The following is a 23005-nucleotide window of genomic DNA, read 5'->3' as shown; positions in this document are numbered from 1 at the left end:
TAATTTCCCTTCCTCCTGATGCCATCTATTTTGTGAAGTGCAGCAGTCCCTCCTGCAGCAAAGCACACAAACAGCATGATGCTGCCACCCCCGTGCTTCACGGTTGGGATGGTGTTCTTCGGCTTGCAAGCTGTCCCCCCTTTTCCTCCAAACATAACAATGGTCATTATGGCCAAACAGTTATATTTTTGATTCATCAGACCAGAGGACATTTCTCCAAAAAGTACGATCTTTGTCCCCATGTGAAGTTGCAAACCGTAGTCTGGCTTTTTTCTGGTGGTTTTGGAGCAGTGGCTTCTTCCTTGCTGAGCGGCCTTTCAGGTTATGTCGATATAGGAGTTTTACTGTGGATATATATACTTTTGTACCTGTTTCCTCCAGCATCTTCACAAGGTCCTTTGCTGTTGTTCTGGGATTGATATTCTTACCAAAGTACGTTCAACTCTAGGAGACAGAACGTGTCTCCTTCCTGAGCGGTATGACGCCTGCGTGGTCCCATGGTGTTTATACTTGTTTTTACTTGCGTACTATTGTTTGTACAGATGAACGCGGTACCTTCAGGCGTTTGATGTAAATTAGCCTATCAGAAGCCTCTAAAGCCATGACATCATTTTCTGGAATTTTCAAAGGTGTTTAAAGGCACAGTCTCTGCTGTAGCCGGCTGCAACCGGGAGACCAATGGGGCGGTGCACAATTGGCCCAGCGTCGTCCAGGGTAGGGGAGGGAATGGCCGGCAGGGAGGTAGCCCAGTTGGTAGAGCAGGGCGTTTGCAACGCCAGGGTTGTGGGTTCGATTCCCACAGGGGGCCAGTATGAAAAAAAATAAATAGAATAATGTATGCTCTAACTGTAAGTCGCTCTGGATAAGAGCGTCTGCTAAATAATGTTAAATGTAAATGTAAACTTAGTGTATGTAAACTTCTGACCCACTGGAATTGTGATACAGTGAATTATAAGTGAAATAATCTGTCTGTAAACAATTGTTGAAAGAATTACTTGTGTCATGCACAAAGTAGATGTCCTAACTGACTTTCCAAAACTATAGTTTGTTAACAAGATATTTGTGGAGTGGTTGAAAAACGAGTTTTAATTACTACATCCTAAGTGTATATAAACTTCCGACTTCAACTGTACATACATACACATACAACCATATACACATACAGTACATACATATAAATACATATACATACATATATAGAAATATACTTTTTTTAAAATGTACTTTCCTTTATTACTTTCCAACCACACCACCACTCCCCTAATTGGAGTAAACTAGTGAACAACAAAGCCTAGGCCTCTACTTCCAGCTTATACATACTATATACATTTTATGGACACTGTCCATTTTACAATAATTCTATTTTGTTTGTTTTTACTCCTTAACTTTCTCTACCCTCAACCTCTCCGATCCTTTTCATGATGTCCATTCAGTTTGCCTCTACATGCCATATCCCCGAAACTTTGCTCTTTGACAATAGTTCTCAACCAATATACTTATAATGGACACAGTATGTTTTACATTAGTTATTTTGTTGTTATTAGTTGTTATTAGTCCCAACCTTCAGCTCCAATCAATCCCTCCCATCTATCTCTTAACATCATCCATATTGGATTTCTACTTGGCATATATTTCTCAACTGTACAGTGATGTTTCACAAAACTTCTGAACCCTTCATTTCTCATTGTTTCTACAGATTGTGAATTGAAAATAAACATTTTTGATAGAAGTATTATTATATTATTGATCAATTGACTATGACTTTTCAGAACACCCAGTAGTGCAGGGTTAGCTGCAGGGTTAGCTCCAGGTAAATATTGCAATCCTTCAGCCATTCCTGGACCTGTGACCAAAAACAAGCTACAAATGGACAGTACCAAAACAAATGATCTAATGATTATGTGTCTTTGCAGCTAAATCTGCAGAGCTGGGAAGATTGTATCCCACATATAAATAACATTATATTGGTTGCAAGAATTTTGTACAATAATTTAAATAGAAAAATTCAAAGTTTTGAATCTGACATCGCTTTGCGTATCAGTTCATGAACCATTTGACATGGAATCGGTACGTCAAAAATCTCTTCCCAATTATTTTGCAATCTATATGGGACGGCTGTCAATCCTTTGGTCCTTAAATGAAACTGGTATACCTTTTTTTTATCACCATTTTCTTTAACCAATTATGGTCTTTATTGCAGGGCCGACAGAGAAGTTCCTTAATTTCCCCCCTTCCACTTTCCTCTTCCTTTGTAATTTTGGGTACAGCAGACATTTCCATATGTTTTTGTTAGCCGAATGTATGACATAACTCAACCAGTTCTACCTATGATATCATTTACAAATATTATAAAAAAATAAAAAATAAACATCAATTAGTGTATTTGAGTTTAACCACAACATTTGTTGCATTATTTGTTCTGTCGTTTCTGGAGGATTAATTTGAAATTGCAACCAACTTTCTATGGCTTGTTTTAGAAATAGTGATATTTGGGAGATGATTTTCTAATATAGTACATTAATCATAATTTGGTTATAATCAAGAGAGGTTAGAAAATGTATCTAGATCCTCTATGAGGCTGTGGAGGGATTCAAGTTGTGGATTTAAAAGAAAACATGAATCATCAGCGTACAATGGCACCTTTGTTTTTAAGCCCTGGATTTCTAATCCCTTGATATTATTGTTGGATTTGATTTTAATAGCTAACATTTCGATGGCCATAATAAATAGATATGACGATAGTGGACAACCTTGTTTTACTCCTCTTGACAGTTTAAAACTTTCTGAGAAATAGCCATTATTTACTGTTTTACACCTAGGGTTACTATACATGATTTTAACCCATTTTTTAAGAGATTCTCCTAAATTGAAATGCTCCAGGCATTTATATATAAACCCCAGTCATACTTTATCAAAACCTTTTCAAAGTCAGCTATGAATAGCAGGCCTGGTTTCCCAGATTTTTTACAGTGTTCTATTGTTTCCAGTACTTGCCTTATATTATCTCCAATGTATCGTCCATGTAAAAAAACGACAATGCCTTTTTAATTCTATGCACTATATATTTTACTAGAATTTTTGCATCACAACACTGAAGTGTAAGGGGCTTCCAATGTTTTAAATGGACTGGATCTTTATACAGTGGGGAAAAAAAGTATTTAGTCAGCCACCAATTGTGCAAGTTCTCCCACTTAAAAAGATGAGAGAGGCCTGTAAATTTCATCATAGGTACACGTCAACTATGACAGACAAAATGAGAAAAAAAAATCCAGAAAATCACATTGTAGGATTTTTAATGAATTTATTTGCATATGATGGTGGAAAATAAGTATTTGGTCAATAACAAAAGTTTATCAATACTTTGTTATATACCCTTTGTTGGCAATGACACAGGTCAAACGTTTTCTGTAAGACTTCACAAGGTTTTCACACACTGTTGCTGGTATTTTGGCCCATTCCTCCATGCAGATCTCCTCTAGAGCAGTGATGTTTTGGGGCTGTCGCTGGGCAACACGGACTTTCAACTCCCTCCAAAGATTTTCTATGGGGTTGAGATCTGGAGACTGGCTAGGCCACTCCAGGACCTTGAAATGCTTCTTACGAAGCCACTCCTTCGTTGCCCGGGCGGTGTGTTTGGGATCATTGTCATGCTGAAAGACCCAGCCACGTTTCATCTTCAATGCCCTTGCTGATGGAAGGAGGTTTTCACTAAAAATCTCACGATACATGGCCCCATTCATTCTTTCCTTTACACGAATCAGTCGTCCTGGTCCCTTTGCAGAAAAACAGCCCCAAAGCATGATGTTTCCACCCCCATGCTTCACAGTAGGTATGGTGTTCTTTGGATGCAACTCAGCATTCTTTGTCCTCCAAACACGACGAGTTGAGTTTTTACCAAAAAGTTATATTTTGGTTTCATATGACATTCTCCCAATCCTCTTCTGGATCATCCAAATGCACTCTAGCAAACTTCAGACGGGCCTGGACATGTACTGGCTTAAGCAGGGGGACACGTCTGGCACTGCATGATTTGAGTCCCTGGCGGCGTAGTGTGTTACTGATGGTAGGCTTTGTTACTTTGGTCCCAGCTCTCTGCAGGTCATTCACTAGGTCCCCCCGTGTGGTTCTGGGATTTTTGCTCACCGTTCTTGTGATCATTTTGACCCCACGGGGTGAGATCTTGCGTGGAGCCCCAGATCGAGGGAGATTATCAGTGGTCTTCTATGTCTTCCATTTCCTAATAATTGCTCCCACAGTTGATTTCTTCAAACCAAGCTGCTTACCTATTGCAGATTCAGTCTTCCCAGCCTGGTGCAGGTCTACAATTTTGTTTCTGGTGTCCTTTGACAGCTCTTTGGTCTTGGCCATAGTGGAGTTTGGAGTGTGACTGTTTGAGGTTGTGGACAGGTGTCTTTTATACTGATAACAAGTTCAAACAGGTGCCATTAATACAGGTAACAAGTGGAGGACAGAAGAGCCTCTTAAAGAAGAAGTTACAGGTCTGTGAGAGCCAGAAATCTTGCTTGTTTGTAGGTGACCAAATACTTATTTTCCACCATAATTTGCAAATAAATTCATTAAAAATCCTACAATGTGATTTTCTGGAATTTGTTTTCTCAATTTGTCTGTCATAGTTGACGTGTACCTATGATGAAAATTACAGGCCTCTCTCATCTTTTTAAGTGGGAGAACTTGCACAATTGGTGGCTGACTAAATACTATTTTCCCCCACTGTATTTCCCACTTGTGTCCTGTTTCAGTAATGATGAAATCAGACCTTCTTCTTGAGTGTCTGATAATCTACCATTTACATATGAGTGGTTAAAACATGCTAATAATGGTCCTCTGAGTATATCAAAAAAGGTTTGGCATACCTCAACTGGTATGCCATCAAACATGTTTGGGTGTTGCTTGTTGTCGTAATAGTTGTTGATACATTTATCTAGCCTCATGATTTGTTTTGTGTTATTATCCAGATTGAATGTTAGTACCCACGACTATATGAAGTGCTAATATTTAGTCTAGCTTACTGATATTGAATATTACGTTTTTAACTTGAGGTGATTCGCACTGCTGTGTGTTCAATACGCCATCTTGTCTGTGTAGTTAATACATATGAAATGTATTAATTACACTGTTAGAATGTTGCAGTCAGAATGACTGCTCATTAGCTTGAAGGGGGGTACCTCGAGGCCAAGTGGTTCTAATGTTAAAGAGACAATCTGCTACATCCATTATTTGGCTTATAAATGAATTATATGTACCCATTGATTCTTGAAGAATATCGCTAACTTATAAATGCCTCATGGGTTTAGGCCAATCTCTGAGGTCTGAGATCCCTAGAGATTGGAAAGCTGCCGCGGTCAACCCCCTCTTCAAAGTGGGTGACACTCTAGATCCAAACTGTTACAGACCTATATCCATCCTGCCCTGCCTTTCGAAAGTATTTGAAAGCAAAGTGAACAAACAGATCACTGAACATTTCGAAACCCACCGTACCTTCTCCGCTATGCAATCCGGTTTCCGAGCTGGTCATGGGTGCACCTCAGCCACGCTCAAGGTCCTAAACGATATTATAACCGCGATCGGTCTTCATCGACCTGGTCAAGGCTTTCGACTCTGTCAACCACCGCATTCTTATTGGCAGACTAAATAGCCTTGGTTTCTCAAATGACTGCCTCGCCTGGTTCACCAACTACTTCTCAGATAGAGTTCAATGTGTCAAATCGGAGGGCCTGTTGTCTGAACTGGCAGTCTCTATGAGGGTCCCACAGGGTTCAATTCTCAGGCCGACTCTATTCTCTCTGTATATAAATGATGTCGCTCTTGCTGCTGGTGACGCTCGGATGCACCTGTATGCGGACGACACCATTTTGTATACATCTGGCCCTTCATTGGACACTGTGTTAACAAACCTTCAAACAAGCTTCAATGCCATACAACACTCCTTCCGTAGCCTCCAACTTCTCTTAAACACTAGTAAAACTAAATGCATGCTCTTCAACCGAACGCTGCTTGCACCCGCCCACCCGACTAGAATCACTACTCTCGGCGGGTCTGACCTAGAGTATGTGGACAACTACAAATACCTAGGTGTCTGGTTAGACTGTAAACTCTCCTTCCAGACTCACATTAAGCATCTCCAATCAAAAGTTAGATCTAGAATTGGCTTCCTATTTCGCAACAAAGCCTCCTTTACTCATGCTGCCAAACATGCCATCGTAAAACTGACTATCCTACCGATCCTTGACTTCGGCGATGTCATTTACAAAATAGCCTCCAACACTCTACTGTGCCATCACAGTGCCATCCGTTTTGTCACCAAAGCCCCATATACTACCCACCATTGTGACCTGTATGCTCTTGTTGGCTGGCCCTCACTACATATTCGTCACCAAACCCACTGGCTCCAGGTCATCTATAAATCACTGCTAGGCAAATCCCTGTCTTATCTTAGCTCACTGGTCACCATAGCAACACCCACCCGTAGTCTGCGCTCCAGCAGGTATATCTCACTGGTCATCCCCAAAGCCAACACCTCCTTTGGCCGCCATTCCTTCCAGTACTCTGCTGCCAATGACTGGAACGAACTGCAAAAATCTCTGGAGCTGGAGACTCTTATCTTCCTCACTAACTTTATGCGTCAGTTGTCAGAGCAGCTTACCGATCACTGCACCTGTACACAGCCATTCTGAAATTAGCCCACCCAACCAGCTCATCCCCATATTGTTATTTATTTTGCTAAATTGCACCCCAGTATCTCTATTTGCACATCATCTTTTGCACATCTATCAGTGTTAATACAAAATGGTAACTATTTTGCACTGTGGCCTATTTATTGCCTTACCTCCAACTTACTACATTCGCACACACTGTATATATATATTCTGTTGTATTTTTGACTTTATGTTTTGTTTACCCCATATGTAACTCTGTGTTGTTGTTTTAATCGCACTGTTTGCTTTATCTTGGCCAGGTCGCAGTTATAAATGAGAACTTGCCCTCAACTGGCTTACCTGGTTAAATAAAGGTTAAATAAAAAATTTAATAAAAACTGTCGTTCCCCATCAAAACCAAAAATATAAGCTTGATTTACTCCAATGTTTGTAAACAAAATACATGTAAACAAATAATGTATAGCCCCAAAACATGGTTAAAACTATATGTCAGTCTTTGCATCCATAGATCTGTCGATGAATCTGAGAGTGTCTCCCTCCCCATCCCTCTGCTTTTTACAGAAAAATGCAGGGAAAACGCTTTGTTATTGTTCAACTGCTGACTGTCCCTTTAACCCGTCAAACATTTTGGGTTTTAACTCTTCCTACATTTTTGGTGAATTGATGAATTCACTTTCATTGTGTCAATTAGGCCTAACCTTGTTCTTCCCGTATCAATAACTATTTCTTGAGCAGTCTTTTTCATTTTTGTTACAGCATGTCACTGAATGTCATTTGTCATATCCATCATTAGTCATATCTTGTGCATATATTTTTCGTCAATAAATAACCTGATTGTGAATTGCTTTGTTTTTCATGTCATAGCAATCTAGTGTCACTTTACACGGACATACTGTATATTTTTTAGATATTTTTTGTTACTTTTGTTACTCTGAGCAATGGTTTTCATATAAAATAATATACATTTTCCCATTTTATGGAGCATACAATATAGCTCAGTATTTGTATTATTTTATATTATAATTTTATATTTTATACAATCTTTTTTACTCATCTTTATCAAGAGTGCCAATCATTTTGGATCTGACTGTACTCCTGTTATGCTTAAGAATATGAATGTTAAAGGTAATAAGTGCAGTGTAACTGTACACTATGTGGGAGAGAAAGATATTAGACAATAAGTGAGAGGGAGAGAAAGCGAGCAGAATTGAGTGTTGCCAGCCTCCAACTCCCAGTGGCTGCACACTTTGTCTCCCATTGGGAGAATAATCACCTCATGTTCCTCACTAGCGCGGTTGCTCATGGCATACAGACACTAATTAAAGCTGGACCATTACAAGCGAGGCATACAGGATCAATACTGGAGCTGCACTGAAAGGCCTAGTCTGGTGAAAAGCGGGGGAGGGCCGCAGGGCTGTATGTCTCCCCATGTATTGAATTTTCACTTGCTTTACAACATGGTTCTAAGCAGAGGCACTTACGCTTGCAGTCTGTCAGCCGACTAGCATGCACTACCTAGCCGCCTGGTCGAGGCTCCTCAAAACCATTCCAGGATCAGGTTTGAAGCCCCTGTAGAGGGAGACAGAGTTAAAGGTGGACGACAACACATCTGCAAAACCTATAAGGTGCTACCAGAGCGATTGATAATAGCCTGGCTGCTCTTAGCTCCTAGGCTATCCACACCTTTAACACCTAAACATAGTCAATGACAACTGCTCAGTCCATTTTTATTGGGCTGTGTAAGGTATCTACTGGTGACTCTAATGCCTTGATTACTCCAAAGCATGCAGGATGAGGTCAGTCGAGCTGCTGTCCTGTCCAATTACCATTATGGATGAGTGCTGTCTCATCAGTTGGCCAGCACATTGTATCACATGCATACAAGCCCCCTGTTCTTTGTTACCAAATTATCAGAGTTTAAATGAAATTAGGACTCGGTAGGGTTAGAGAGCACCCTTAACTAAATTAATTTGTTGTCGCAAACTTCCTGCAAGTTTGTGGTAAATTAGCTAAAAACGAAATAGTGTGCCACAAAAATGTTTTTTTTCTGGCAAACAATTCTCTCGAGATTCTATTTTAATCTGTGGCAAACCTGTGGCAACAATATTTATTGCCACTAGTAACAAACAGTTTACCAGAAGTCGTTTCTGGTGAACACATGAGTTCCAAGACCACTAACCGTTGACGACCAGTCAGGGGGGTAGAAAAATCAGTTGCAAATGGAAACCAAGCTACAGTATCTAGCTACCTACCAAAGTTGTCCGTTGAGTGTCTAACTTATTAATTAAACTTCCTAATAAACGTTAAAATGTACTGTATTAGCTTGATGCCTTGTTAGCAATGTCATGTTTTATGGGATAGAGTGAAACACAGTTTGTTGCTATATCAGTTTCAACCTTTCAGCGGAACTGACTAGCTAGCTAGCAACCATATTTTTGCACATTTAATGTGATATCTAGCTAGCTAACTAGTGATGTTTTAAACACATATTCTTAAGTAAAGATGTTGCTATCTTGTAATACCCATATTGATGTCAATATGCTAGTGTCACTGTTCAGTAGCATGTTAGCTAGCACAACAGCTGAGGTAGAAACAATATATGCTGACATGACATCAAAGCAACACCTTACTTTTGCAGATGGATACCCTTCTCCTACCTGTGGTGTTGGAGGAGGCTGCATGGGGAAGAGGATGGATCAACACCCTGGAAAGATGTTTGTGGTGCACTCACTCATAACACTTCTTTTGGATGATAAATGAATGTATCGTATTCAAGCTTGATAGGTAAGCGAATGCATGTATTACTCTCATCAATGTAGACAATTAATTCATTCTTTGTAATAATTATATTTTCAATTTCTTTAAACTAGTAGCTAGCTCATGTTGTTCTTGTTCTATATTGAAGATCATAATTATTTGGTTAGTTTAAATCAATTGTGTTGAGGCTTGGATACAGTGGCTCTCTAGGTACAGTTGGCCCTATATTTAAAGGTAGATTTAGTAGGCCTAAGTCCCAGTTTATGCTAGCTACATTGTTTGTTTATATAGCATTTATACAAGGTAGAAACATTGTTTCCTTGCTGAAAAATGTATAGAATGACAGTTAAGTGAGGCGCTGAGTTTACCTTTTAAGATGCCAAAATATAAATTGTTTTCAGTAATTGTTTTCACTTTTGTGTTTTCTGATTGTTTCAGTGCATGCAAACTTTGGACAAAGGACATCCCCAGAGTTCCCTCAAAAAGGCAATAGTTCTGAACTGTGTTTGATTTACTTTTTCTTGTTTTCATTCTTTAAATGTTGTTTATTCTCTTTTAAACTTCCATTTGTTGAAAGCTCATTGCTCAGTTATCACTTGGCTCATGTAAATTATGTAGTTGCCTCTTTAAACATTCTTTGGTAACATCCATATAGTGTTCAAATTTCTCTCATGTAAATGTAGCTACATAAAAAACTTGAATAAAAAATTTATCTGGGAAATATTCAGTATTTGCTCTTTTCTTCATTAGCATGCAGATGATTTCATGGTTAATATTGTAGCACTCTGCATAATGTTTTATTTGTGAGATAGATACAGTTGTATTGGATTATTTTTTATCTGTTAATACATCGAATACATGTTGTTTAGTGTATTTAGTGTGTTAAGTTTATTTCTCTGTGAGAAGCAAGTTCATTTAAAGTTATATGAGGTTTGGTTTAAGTAGACAAGACATTTAGATTGTTGTTATACTCAAAGTAATCAAAAACCTGATATAAATTGCATATTCTTAATGGGTTTGCAGCAAATTTGCAGCAAACAATAGAATGTTCGTCACAAGTTTCCCAGAATTGTTTGCCAAAAGTTCACAAGTCGCCGCAAATTTGTCACAACAGTTTGCACAAAACAAATTTGCATGTGAAAATATATGTTTGCCGCAAATTTCGGGCATTTTGACCAAAGATTTGCCACAACCGTTTGCCTAGAAGCCTGTTTTTTCAGTAAGGGCAGGCAAACATTATTGTTTTGAGGTCTTAATAAAAATAGCTGTTCTGTATCATCTATTCCTACTAATTATGTATTTTCTGGGTCCCATCCATCAAGTCACTAGATGATTACGTAGGGTCAATTCAGCCATTCAGCCCCTCTTTCTTAAAAAAAAAGTAGATCAGAATTCCAACATCTCATGTTGTATTGTTTTAGAAAGAAGAGTAGGAAAGTGTAGGAAAGATGGGGGCGGGCATACAATGGTGACTCTTTCCAAGGGTCAGACGTAGTATCACCACCCAGGTCTGTAATGGCTACCCCACAGTGCCCTACCATTGATCTGAGAGTCAGTCATCAGAAGGAGTTGGACAGAAATAAATGCCATTAGACGTCCTCATCTGGGGATGAGAGCAGGATGTCAACACGCAGCGCCTGTCACAGACATTTCTGCCGTTGCTATATATTGCCTTTTTTCCTTGAGTGTACGACAGCCACAGAATGGCACATTCGCTATTGCTTACTATCAATCATGAGGAACAATTCCTACTCTGACCCACCTATCATGCGTTGGTCCCCTGGAAAACGGAAGTGCGGATTCCACTCAGGCGTCTTTCTATGCCTGCTACGTTAGGTTACTCACTGACAGTCACTCAATTAGCCCATGTCAGTTAACCCCCTAGAGTCACGACCCCACGGAAATCTAATTGGCATGATAAAAAAGTCCCCATCAAAATCAGTCTATTTAAGCTAGAGATATCAGTTTTTATGCATGCACCACATCCGCCAATGGTGGCCTTCCACATCTGTGGTGGAAGATGGCCGAGCTACAGCAGTGTTTGTCAGACCATGAGACATCCCAAAAATCGGTCTTCTGATGAAAACGTCTGTTGCGTCTGAACAGTTTGGCCTAGAAAGTAATATGACCCCTCTATGGAAAGGTAAGACTCTCACAAACACGTACATGTATGAACAAAATAAATAAATGTATGCACTCACTAAATGTAAGTCGCTCTGGATTAGAGTGTCTGCTAAATGACCAAAATATAAAAAAGTCAGTTGCTCTAGGATGCCCACAAGCCTCATAAGACTCGTCTGAAGGTAGCCCAGTACCAGTTAACAGAATGAATGGAAGAATATATGGAAGTAGTTTAGTGCCCCAAAAAGTTGGTTAAATATGGGTAAGAAATATAAATAATAATTTCCTGATCTTTCTTATATCTCTCAGATATAGGACAGACACTTTTTAAAATCTGTTTTTCCATGTATAAATCTGTTATTCAATGCATTTCTATGGGCTAATATCAGTGAAGCCAAAGGGCAAAAATGTTTTATAACAAAATGTTTTACAACTAAGGGGGTCCTAAAATTCAAAATCAAATAGCTAAATGATCCTTGGTATGACCAAGGATGGTGATCTTCCTCCAAACATAACGATGGTCATTATGGCCAAACAGTTCTATTTATGTTTCATCAGACCAGAGGACATTTCTCCAAAAAGTAAGATCTTTGTTCCCATGTGCAGTTGCAAACCGTAGTCTGGCTTTTTTATGGCGGTTTTGGAGCAGTGGCTTCTTCCTTGCTGAGCGGCCTTTCAGGTTATGTCGATATAGGACTTGTTTTACTGTGGATATAGATAATTTTGTACCTGTTTCCTCCAGCATCTTCACAAGGTCCTTTGCTGTTGTGCTGGGATTGATTTGCACTTTTCGCACCAAAGTACGTTCAACTCTAGGAGACAGAACGCGTCTCCTTCTTGAGCGATATGACATTTGCGTCGTCCCATGGTGTTTGTACTTGCTTACTACTGTTTGTACAGATGAACGCGGTACCTTCAGGCATTTGGACATTTCTCCCAAGGATGAAACAGAATTGTGGAGGTCTACAATCTTTTTTCTGAGGTCTTGGCTGATTTCTTTTGATTTTCCTATGATGTCAAGCAAATAGGCACTGAGTTTGAAGGTAGGCCTTGAAATACATCCACAGGTACCCCTCCAATTGACTCAAATGATGTCAATTAGCCTATCAGAAGCTTCTAAAGCCATGACATCATTTTCTGGAATTTTCCAAGCTGTTTAAAGGCACTGTCAACTTAGTGTATGTAAACTTCTGACTCACTGGAATTGTGATACAGTGAATTATAAGTGAAATAATCTGTCTGTAAACAATTGTTGGAAATATTACTTGTGTCATGCACAAAGTAGATGTCCTAACCGACTTACCAAAACTATAGTTTGTTAACAAGAAATTTGTGGAGTGTAGTTACAACATTGTAGTTACTCCACAATACTAACAAATGATGAAATAATTTACAGTGAAATGCTTATTGACGAGCCCTTTCCCAAATATTGCAGAGTGAAAAAGTAAGAAAAGATTAGCAAAATAAAAAAATAAAAGGAAGTAGTAACACAATAAAATAACAATAACAAGGTTATATACAAGGAGTACAGGGGTATAAGGTAGTTTTGGTAATTGAGGTAATATGTGCATGTAGGTAGAGGTAAAAGTGACTAGGCAATCAGGATAGATAATAAACAGAGTAGCAGCAGCATATGTGAAGTGTCACGCCCTGGCTCTGGGGACTATTGTATGTTGAGCCAGGGTGTTAGTTTCATTGTGTAGAGTCTATGCTTCGTGTTTCTATGGTATGTTCTAGGTTATGTGTTTCTGTGTTGGCCGGGGTGGTTCTCAATCAGAGGCAACGAGAATCAGCTGTTGCTTGTTGTCTCTGATTGGGAACCATACTTAGGCAGCCTTGTGTGCTCTTGTTATTCGTGGGATCTTGTTCCGTGTTGATAATGTTTGTGTGTATGACCGAGGACTTCACATTTCGTTTTGTTGTTTTGTGTATTTGAAAGTACTGAAATAAAAGATGTACGCATTTCACGCTGCGCCTTGGTCTGCTTCGTATGACGATCGTGACAGAAGATCCCACCTAAACAGGACCAAGCAGCATGCCCAGGAGCAGACAGCCTGGACTTGGGAGGAGATCTTGGACGGGCAGGGGTCCTGGACTTGGGAGGAAATCCAGGCCAGTATGGATCGCCGTCTGTGGGAGGAGACGGTGGAGGCGCGCCATAGAGAGGAGCAGCGGCGCCAACCGGGCCGACGTCGGACACGCAAGAGGCAACCCCAATACATTTTTAGGGGGGGCACACTGCATGGACGACGGGGCTGCTGGAGGCAGCTACAGGGCGAGTTTGGGGATTAGGAGAGGAGGCCACCGGGTTTGGGGGGCTGGAAGGGAGGTTGGCGGAGCCTAGAGGTAGAGCAGAGCCAACTCCCCGTACTCAGGCTAGGCAGCGTGAGACTGGGCAGGTTCCGAGGTATGAGGAGCTGCGTACTGTGCCGCGAGTGGTCCGGCACAGTCCGGTACGTCCTGTGCGAGCACCACGCACGTGTCGTGCTAAGGTGGGCATGCAGCCAGGACGGAGTGTGCCGGCTCAACGCTCGTGGCCTCCAGTACCCCTCCTCGGTCCCGGATATCCTGCGCCAGTGTCACGTGCTGTAGTGCCAGTGCGAGTACACAGCCCTGTAAGTCGTGTGCTGATGCCTCACACAGAGTGTGTAAAAATAGGCATTCAGCCAGGACGGGTTGTGTCAGCTCTTCGCTCCAGACCTCCAGTCCGTCTCCACAGCCCGGTCCGGCCTGTTCCTGCCCCTCGCACCAAGCCTATGGTGCGCGTCGCCAGCCCGGCCCGGCCTGTTCATGCCCCTCGCACCAAGCAAATGGTGCGCATCGCCAGCCCTTCCCGGCCTGTTCCTTCCCCTCGCACCAAGCAAAGGGTGCGCGTCGCCAGCCCGGCCCGGCCGGTTCCTGCTCCCCGCACCAAGCCTATGGTGCGCGTCGCCAGCCCGGCCCGGCCCGTTCCTGCTCCCCGCACCAAGCCAATTGTGCGCTTCGTCAGCCCGGTCCGGCCCATTCCTGCTCCCCGCACCAAGCCTGTGGTGCGCGTCGTCAGTCCGGCACAGCCCGTGCCCGTTTCACCGGTGCCTGGTCAGTTACCGGTCAGCTGCTCCACACCGGAGCCTAAGCAATCTGCTCCACCGATGTCCAGTACAGCTCCAGCCAGCGGGACCAGACCAGGGGCGCTACAGGGGGGTTGTTAGAGGGTGGTGGTTACGCCCGGCGCCGGATCCGCCTCCGAGGAGGAATGCCCACCCGGCCCCTCCCCTGTTGGGTCTATGTTGGCGCGGTCGCAGTCCGCGCCTTTGGGGGGGGGGGGTACTGTCACGCCCTGGCTCTGGGGACTCTTGTACGTTGAGCCAGGTTGTTCGTTTCCTTGTGTAGAGTCTATGTTTCGTGTTTCTATGGTATGTTCTAGGTTATGTGTTTCTGTTTTGGCCGGGGTAGTTCTCAATCAGAGGCAACGAGAATCAGCTGTTTCTTGTTGTCTCTGATTGGGAACCATACTTAGGCAGCCTTGTGTGCACTTGTTATTCGTGGGATCTTGTTCCGTGTTGGTTTGTGTGTATGACCGAGGACTTCACATGTCAGCAGGGATGTAGCTCAGTTGATAGAGCATGGCGTTTGCAACGCCAGGGTTGTGGGTTCGATTCCCACGGGGGGCCAGTATAAAAAAAAAAGATGTATTCACTAACTGTAAGTCGCTCTGGATAAGAGCGTCTGCTAAATGACAAAAAAATGTAAAAAAACTTTCATTTTGTTGTTTTGTGTATTTGAAAGTACTGAAATAAAAGATGTAAGCATTTCACGCTGCGCCTTGGTCTGCTTCGTTTGACGATCGTGACATGAAGGGTGTAAAAGTGTTTCTATGTGTGACTGTGTATGTGGTGTCAATATGTGATTGTGTGTTGTGTGTGTGTGAGCGTATGTAGTGTGTGAGTGTGTTTGTGTGTTTGTATGTGTGTGTTGGAGTGTCAATATACAGTGAGGGAAAAAAGTATTTGATTCTGCTGATTTTGTATTTTTCCCACTGACAAAGAAATGATCAGTCTATATATGTAATGGTAGGTTTATGTGAACAGTGAGAGACAGAATAACAACAAAAAAATTCAGAAAAACGCATGTCAAAAATGTTATGAATTGACTTGCATTTTAATGAGGGAAATAAGTATTTGACCCCTCTGCAAAACATGACTTAGTACTGGGTGGCAAAACCCTTGTTGGCAATCACAGAGATCAGACGTTTCTTGTAGTTGGACACCAAGTTTGCACACATCTCAGGAGGGATTTTGTCCCACTCCTCTTTGCAGATCTTTTCCAACTCATTAAGGTTTCGAGGCTGACGTTTGGCAACTCGAACCTTCAGTTCCCTCCACAGATTTTCTATGGGATTAAGGTCTGGAGACTGGCTAGGCCACTCCAGGACCTTAATGTGCTTCTTCTTGAGCCACTCCTTTGTTGCCTTGGCCGTGTGTTTTGGGTCATTGTCATGCTGGAATACCCATCCACGACCCATTTTCAATGCCCTGGCTGAGGGAAGGAGGTTCTCACCCAAGATTTGACGGTACATGGCCCCGTCCATCGTCCCTTTGATGCGGTGAAGTTGTCCTGTCCCCTTAGCAGAAAAACACCCCCAAAGCTACTGTTTCCACCTCCATGTTTGACGGTGGGGATGGTGTTCTTGGGGTCATAGGCAGCATTCGTCCTCCTCCAAACACGGCGAGTTGAGTTGATGCCAAAGAGCTCCATTTTGGTCTCATCTGACCACAACACTTTCTTTCTTGAGCAAGGGGACTCCTCACCATTCTCATGATCATTGCAACTCCACGAGGTGAGATCTTGCATGGAGCCCCAGACCGATGGAGCTTGACAGTTCTTTTGTGTTTCTTCCATTTGGTCTTGTAGCCCATTCCAGCCTTGTGTAGGTCTACAAACTTGTCCCTGACATCCTTGGAGAGCTCTTTGGTCTTGGCCATGGTGGAGAGTTTGGAATCTTATTGATTGATTACTTCTGTGGACAGGTGTCTTTTGTACAGGTAACAAGCTGAGATTAGGAGCACTCCCTTTAAGAGTGTGCTCATAATCGCAGCTCGATATCTGTATAAAAGACACCTGGGAGCCAGAAATCTTTCTGATTGAGAGGGGGTCAAATACTTACAGTGGGGAAAAAACAATTTAGTCAGCCACCTATTGTGCAAGTTCTCCCACTTAAAATGTTGAGAGAGGCATGTAATTTTCATCATAGATACACGTCAACTATGACAGACAAATTGAGAAAAACAAAATCCAGAAAATGACATTGTAGGATTTTTAATGAATTTATTTGCAAATTATGGTGGAAAATAAGTATTTGCTCACCTACAAACAAGCAAGATTTCTGGCTCTCACAGACCTGTAACTTCTTCTTTAAGAGGCTCCTCTGTCCTCCACTCGTTACCTGTTTTAATGGCACCCGTTTGAACTTGTTATCAGTATAAAAGACACCTGTCCACAACCTCAAACAGTCACACTCCAAACTCCTCTATGGCCAAGACCAAAGAGCTGTCAAAGGACACCAGAAACAAAATTGTAGACCTGCACCAGGCTGGGAAGACTGAATCTGCAATAGGTAAGCAGCTTGGTTTGAAGAAATCAACTGTGGGAGCAATTATTAGGAAATGGAAGACATACAAGGCCACTAATAATCTCCCTCGAACTGGGGCTCCACGCAAGATCTCACCCCGTGGGGTCAAAATGATCACAAGAACGGTGAGCAAAAATCCCAGAACCACACGGGGGGACCTAGTGAATGACCTGCAGAGAGCTGCGACCAAAGTAACAAAATCTACCATCAGTAACACACTACGCCGCCAGGGACTCAAAACCTGCAGTGCCAGACGTGTCCCCCTGCTTAAGCCAGTACATGTCCAGGCCCGTCTGAAGTTTGCTAGAGTGCATTTGGATGATCCAGAAGAGGATTGGGAGAATGTCATATGGTCAGATGAAACCAAAATATAACTTTTTGGTAAAAACTCAACTTGTTGTTTTTGGAGGACAAAGAATGCTGAGTTGCATCCAAAGAACACCATACCTACTGTGAAGCATGGGGGTGGAAACATCATGATTTGGGGCTGTTTTTCTGCAAAGGGACCAGGACGACTGATCCGTGTAAAGGAAATAATGAATGGGGCCATGTATCGTGAGATTTTGAGTGAAAACCTCCTTCCATCAGCAAGGGCATTGAAGATGAAACGTGGCTGGGTCTTTCAGCATGACAATGATCTCAAACATACCGCCCGGGCAACGAAGGAGCGGCTTCGTAAGAAGCATTTCAAGGTCCTGGAGTGGCCTAGCCAGTCTCCAGATCTCAACCCCATAGCAAATCTTTGGAGGGAGTTGAAAGTCTGTGTTGCCCAGTGACAGCCCCAAAACATCACTGCTCTAGAGGAGATCTGCATGGAGGAATGGGCCAAAATACCAGCAACAGTGTGTGAAAACCTTGTGAAGACTTACAGAAAACGTTTGACCTGTGTCATTGCCAACAAAGGGTATATAACAAAGTATTGAGAAACTTTTGTTATTGACCAAATACTTATTTTCCACCATAATTTGCAAATAAATTCATAAAAAATCCTACAATGTGATTTTCTGGATATTTTTTTTTCTCATTTTGTCTGTCATAGTTGATGTGTACCTATTATGAAAATTACAGGCCTCTCTCATCTTTTTAAGTGGGAGAACTTGCACAATTGGTGGCTGACTAAATTCTTTTTATCCCCACTGTATTTCCCTCATTAAAATGCAAATCAATTCATAACATTTTTGACATGCGTTTTTCTGCATTTTGTTGTTGTTATTCTGTCTCTCACTGTTCAAATAAACCTACCATTAAAATTATACACTGATAATTTCTTTGTCAGTGGGCAAACGTACAAAATCAGCAGGGGATCAAATACTTTTTTTCCCTCACTGTAGTATGTGTGATTGTGTGGTTAGAGTCCAGTGAGTTTGCATAGTGCCAGCGCAAGAATGTCAATGCATATAAAAGGGGGTCAATACAAATAGTACGGTAGTGTTTTGATCAACTAACTGTTCAGCAGTCTTATGTATAGGGGTAGAATCTGTTCAGGAGCCTTTTGGTCCTAGACTTGACACTTCGGTTCCCCCTGCCTTGCGGTAGCAGAGAGCACAAACAGTCTATGACTTTGATGGCTGGAGTCTTTGACAATTTTTAGGGCCTTCCTCTGACGGCGCCTGATATAGATGTCCTGGATGGCAGGGAAATGACAGAGTGAAAAGAAGGAAGCCTGTACAGAATAAAAACATGCATCCTGTTTGCAATAAGGCACTAAAGTAAAACTGCAAAACATTTGGCAAAGAAATGTACTTTAGGTCCTGAATGCAAAGTGTTATGTTTGAGACAAATCCAACACAACACATCACTGAGTATGACTCTTCACTCTTCAAGCATGGTGGTGGCTGCATCATGTTATTGGTATGCTTGTCATTGGCAAGGACTAGGGAGTTTTTTAGGATGAAAAGAACCGGATTAGGCAGAATCCTAGAGGAAAACCTGTTTCAGCCTGCTTTCAAATGGACACTGGGAGACAAATTCACCTTTCAGCAGGACAATAACATAGGCCAAATATAGACTCAAGTTGCTTACCAAGACAACATTGAATGTTCGTGAGTGGCCTAGTTACAGTTTTGACTTAAGTCGGCTTGAAGATCTATGGCAAGACTTTAAAATGGCTGTCTAAAAATGATGAACATCCAACTTCACAGAGCTTGAAGATGTTTTAAAATAATAATGTGCCAATATTGTACAATCCAGGTGTGCAAAGCTCTTAGAGACTTACCCAGAAAGACTCACAGGTGTAATCGCTGCCAAAGGTGATTCTAACATGTATTGACTCAAGGGTTAAATACTTATCTAATCAAGATATTAGTGTTTTATATTTCATTCATTTTTTTTTACAAATGTTAGAATTATTCTTCCACTTTGATATTACAGAGTATTTTGAGTAAATCGTTGACAAAAAATGACAATTAAATCCATTATAATCCCACTTTGTAGCACAACAAAATGGGGAAAAAGTAACGGGGTGTGAATACTTTCTGAAGGCGCTGTATGTGTTTGTAGATTGACTGAGATGAATGAAGCTACAGCAACCAATACGATAATGGCTGGGGTTATTTCTGCTCATTTTTGCTGTTCTCCAAATAGCATTTTATGGTTTTTAAATTGTAGCGAAATTCAGTAAATATGTTAAGCTAATTACTGAAATTGTATACAATTTAAAAACTCTAAAATGCCGCCCGTAGCATTGAATGCAAGGGAAGCCAGCAAGCACTTGGCCTCCCTTGATAAAAAACAATTAATAAAAATAATAGCCAATCAGTGTTGAGCTAAACTGAGTGAGCTCAACTGTGAATGGTCCTGGCGCACCAAAAACAAGTGTCAAGGGCTTCACTCCTATCACATCGCATCAAGAGAAATACGTAACTTGAATTGGTGCATCTCATCTTATGTTGTTGTCCTCTGGTGGCTAGCTAGCTAGCTAAAATTGGCCCTTTCCTAAATTAGCCATGGATGGAGATAGGGATTTGGACTACTTAATTCTCCGTACTGGCCAATGATTATAACGCCGATTTTGATCCAGCCATAAATTCATACATTGTGCCCCTGGACTGAGAGGATGGAAGTTCAATATGTAGCTAGATGTTGAACGCTAATGTTAACTTGCTAACATTGCCCATGAAAGGAAGTTAGGCTAGCGAGCAAGCATTTTAACCAGGTAGCCTAGGACAACAGAAAATAAAAGCATGTACTGTATGACAGTCATAGACCATTTCGTCAACATGAAAGATAGGAGGATGGCATTGGCGTTTCTCAACAAGTAGGGTGTGTCAATATGTTTTTTCTACTTGCACGAACGAACGCACGCACGCACAGACACACACACAAATCAGAACACATCATGTTTAGCTTATGTTGATTGGACTAGGGGTATGAGGTATCTTTTAGTTGTCACTGTATTAAACTAAGCATAGGTGATTTGATGATATGTTGAAGTTGAAATGGTGCTGGAATAGTGGAGGCAACTCCTGTTTTCTTTGCAACTTGAGGTAACTCTCTGTGGTTCTAAATCAATAGTAGTAATCTCGGAAACATTAACTTGCTTGACCATGCTGTAGGTCATGTAACGTTTAGTTAAATGCAATATGCTTTGTGGACTTCACCGGACAGAGGTTGCTCTCCGATTTTGTGATAAAACAAAGGTGTGGTTGAATTGACTCTGCCACTGTGTCTTCTTATTGTCTTGGACTTAGGCCTATATATCACGGTGGCAAGGCATATGATCTAACATGTTATAGAGCAAACAATGCAATTATCACAATGTATAGGTTTTAATATGGCTTTTTTTCTGGCTTGGCTTCCCCAGTGATTCTACCCAAGCACTGCTACTGCTATCTGAAAAGTATTGTCATCCATATACAGTATGTTTGCAATTTTTCACCATGGGTCCACCAAGGAATTGTGACAGGAAAATTAATTTGAGTTTGAATTCCATGATAGATCTATTGCACATTTTGTAGGATTAACTCACTGTGCCAAGTAAATTATATTATCAACCCATCTTGTATATTCACACACATGAACACAGACCACCATGGAAAAGCAGTCACACTCTAGTAGTATTAGTAGTATTTATTAGGATCCCCAATTAGCTGCTGCCGAGGCAGTGGCTACTCTTCCAGGGGTCCAATCAGAAGTTAAAACACAACAAATAAAATACATAAATTAAAACATCTCTCTCATTACGTGAAGTATAGTTACAGCAGGCCCACGTTGCTTGCTGCCAGGTCAAGTAACCAACAGTGTGTAAGGTTCTGTATTTATTTTCTTAGTCAACCTTGTGTTCTTGAACGTAGCCCTGTTTCTTTGTGTTCTTGAACATAGCCCTGTCTTTCATTTTTGTTCATTGATTTCACCTGTGTTAGTTACTCACCTGGTCTCATTAGCTCCTTATTTAGTTCAGTTCATTCTGTTTGTGCCTTGTGAGGTATTGTTTGTTTTGACTCTACTAAGCCTTTGTCTAGCTCGTTTGTGAGAACCAGTTATAGCCTTCAGTCCTAGTTTTTGATTCTCCTGCCTGTTTGCCTACCTGTGTATGACCATTGCCTGCCTGTGACCACGATTCCTGCCTTTTGTGAAGGCGTTATAAACACCTGCCGCGCTCTGCTTGTGAATCTACACCTTCTTCTCCCTGAGTATTCATTACACAGTGCCTTTTGCTATCTTGATTAGCTTGTCAATAGGAAAGAATGCCGGCTTGCTAATCACCACTTTTATACCATTGTCTCTTCTTAATATAATAAACATCATACAAATCAAAGGGAAAATGTCCTATTTTCTATAGTAATCCTTATTTACTCTTCCAAATACAGAGGAATCTGGAACAAAAACCTGACTTTCGCTTTCCTCTCAGCTAGAAAATCAACAACACAAATAAAATAAAACATTTGGGGGGGTAGACAAGAACAACACAAGAGTAAAGCTTAAAGGCTTATTAGTGTATCTGTGCATCCTTGGCAGCAAGGATTACACAAATAATTAACATTAGCTATTAGCGATAGAGTGAGCTTCACACACGCTGTTTTATAAATAGCCTCCCTGATGACTATATTTCAAAACTCTCAAATACCTTATTTTCCCTATGTCCCATTTCTCTGACAAGACTAGACAAGCAATATGGAAGAATACTTGATTGGATTTATGTAGGGCTTTTACAGATGCTCAAAGCACTTTACATTGTATGGGGAGAACTCTCCTCATCCACTATAAAACTCAATACATACACACTTTTTGTGTACAGTATGTGTAACTGATAGATGCATACACACACTACATGTTAATGTTTTTAAATGTATGTAAATTGTAAAGTATTTTGTCTGTAATGTATTTTTCGTTGTGTGTCGGACACCAGTAAGACTAGCTGTCGCCATTGGCGTCGGCTAATGGGGATCCTAATCAAATCAAATCTCCATTGGTTTCATCAATCCATAATTTGTTTTTAAATGACGGCCCAAAAGAGTCAATGCCAAAGGCCATGTTCTAATAAATCAAATATTTTCCTGTGGTTTAATTCATAATTGAAAATGCCCTGATATCTCTGTAGAATGATTGTTTTCTAGGACCGAACTGAAGGAGGGTGTGGGGTGCGTTGGGTATATGGGGTGATTGGGGTGGGTGGTTGGGAGGGGGTTGGGGTGAGTGGTTGGGAGGGAGGGAGGGAGGGAATCGAGGTAGGTGGACTGAGGTAGGGCGGAGATGTAGGGAAGGTACTGGGGGGGTTGGGTGGATGAGTTGTGTTGTGTGGAGGATGGGGTGGTAGGGATATGGTACAATCTTTGTTCTTACATTGATGTACATTTTGTAAAATTTGATAAAAATATATACAAAGAAAAAAAGAAAATGC

The sequence above is a fragment of the Coregonus clupeaformis genome, chromosome 33 (assembly GCF_020615455.1).
Source record: "Coregonus clupeaformis isolate EN_2021a chromosome 33, ASM2061545v1, whole genome shotgun sequence".
Lineage (NCBI taxonomy): Eukaryota > Metazoa > Chordata > Actinopteri > Salmoniformes > Salmonidae > Coregonus > Coregonus clupeaformis.
This window is presented reverse-complemented; position numbering follows the sequence as displayed.